This window comes from Nematolebias whitei, chromosome 2, assembly GCF_014905685.2.
Source record: "Nematolebias whitei isolate Nwh7 chromosome 2, NemWhi1, whole genome shotgun sequence".
Taxonomy (NCBI): domain Eukaryota; kingdom Metazoa; phylum Chordata; class Actinopteri; order Cyprinodontiformes; family Rivulidae; genus Nematolebias; species Nematolebias whitei.
The window spans coordinates 28,090,008-28,092,384 of NC_056499.1; positions in this window are offsets into that span (position 1 = coordinate 28,090,008).

Below are 2,377 nucleotides of genomic sequence, written 5' to 3' on the forward strand. Positions count from 1 at the left end.
ATATATATATATATATATATATACTTAATACAATCAAAAATGTAAATAAAATAAAATGAAAGGTGGCAGAAGAAGAACTAGTCTTATGAAAACTGCCCCTTTTTACTTAATTCTAATGTAAATCAAAATATTTTTACAAAATTAAAATTAAAATATAATTCACAAAGATAATAACAATCTAGCTAAGTTAAAAACATAAAAACTCAAACATATAAATCAAATCAGACAACAACTTAAGTAGATTTATATTAACGATTTCCATATTCTTTCAAGAAACTCGTCTTTATCAGTCTCTTAAATGTATACAGTGATCTGGCATTTTTAACATTATCATCCAAACCATTCCACAATCCTATTCCCTGAATTATTGTGGATCGTTCTTTCAAACTAGTCCTAAAATAAAGCTTCACAAACATCTCAATTCCTTTAAGAATGTATACACTCTCTCTTTTAACAATATTCGTTTGAATATTAATGGGCAACGTGCCTTTATGTGCCCTATACATAAGCAACAAAATGTTATAATTAACCAAATCATAGAATTTCAAAATTTTCAGTTGATACAATAAAGTATTCGACGGATATCTATTGTTTTTTTTTTTCATAATAATTCGTACAGCTCTTTTCTGTAAAATGAACAAAGGATTAGTTATAGTTTTACATGCATTACCCCAGACAATAAGACAATAACGAACAACTATTGCATTATACAACATAAACATTGCTTTATCAGTGAATAACTCTCGTACTTTATACAGAATTGCTCTCGATTTAGATATTTTTGTTCTCAAATTGTTTATGTGAGGTTTCCATGTTAATTTCTCATCAATAATAACACCCAAAAATTTCACCTCACTAACTCTGCAAATTTCATTTCCATCTACCAAAAATGGAGCGTGAACATCTGTTTTTCTGTTACTGTGTATCATGTAATAGGTTTTATCCAGATTTAATGATAACTTATTTATTAATGTAATTTAATTAACTTAATTTAAAACCATCTAGCACAAACACAGCAGACACAAAAGTAACAGAAAGAAAGAAAAATATTTTTCTCACAGTGAGCTCAAGGACTCAGTGGATGAAGATGGGCTCCTTAAAGTCCATGATGGCATTTCTTAATTAGTGACATTGTGTGCTTTCTTGACCATTATTGCATTTTTTTCTTTATTAATTTGAAAATGTGTCATTCTGCATGATGCACGTTCTGTCTCCCATGGAGAGAATCAGACTCTCCTCTTGGTGTCAGTATGGCTGCAGACCAGGGAGCTGAGCTGAGAAGGTGGGCCAGCTCCCTCAGTAATGAGCATCAGGTAGTTTTTCGGTTCTGTTTGGTAGTTTCTGGATGTGAAGGACTATCTGTTGTAAAGATCTAATTTCTTCTTTTGGCTGTTCCCTCTGGAGGGAGTCATCCTCCTCCATCGCACTCTGTCCTCTGCGTCCTCTGTCTTCTCTCTGTTGTAAAGTAGTAATGGTCTATAATGAAAATGTTTTCTGAATACAAAACCAAACGTGTGTTTATGCTTTATTTGGTCAATTTTTGTAAAGATGCAGCACTGTGTGTCACTCATTACCTGAACAGAGGATGCAATATACCTTTCATGACAGCTGTCCTCTTTTATAATGAAAGAAATTTGTTAAACAGAAATCTTAATAACTTTCGCTTTCAGGAGATTGTATATATGTCACACAAATTGAATGTTGCAAACAGGATCAAATACTTTTAGTCCTGACAGAAAACTACATTAAAAATGCAAATTTTTCTTTAAATACATGCATAGTTCAGTTTATTCATTTAAATATGGGCTAAATGCACCAGAGCAGAGTGACTCCCAATTAGAAGTACAAATGTTATTTTATGACAGCCTTATGAAATAGAAAGGGGGGTGCAAAATTTGTGTGCACAGAAGACATGCAGTGTTTTTATTAGGTTTGAGGTTAAGGTAGCAGAAATGCTCTCATAGATGGTGAAAGTGAATATAGATAATCAGGACAAGTCATTGCTTGAATAGGCTGGCAGAAGATTTACTGTTCAGAAGAAATTTCAAATGAAATCTTAGCATTACTGAAAAGTGAGGCTAATTTACGCTGTGTGTAAATATCAGCAATTTTAAGGTTTTCTTTTCCCACATAATAAATTTCTTACAAACTCATAAAATGGTGGTTGAAATAAAGCTGCAGATATCCTAAATGACAAAGGGGACAAGAAGGATGTCACTGAATGTATTTGAAATGAAGCTGGTCATTTAAATGAACTTCCCAAACGACTTCCTGTCCAAGTCTCATGTCTGACTTTTAGTTTAATCTTTAGGAGATTAATTTATGAAGCTGTTTTAGAGAATAAATCCATCCATCCATCCATCCATCCATCCATCCA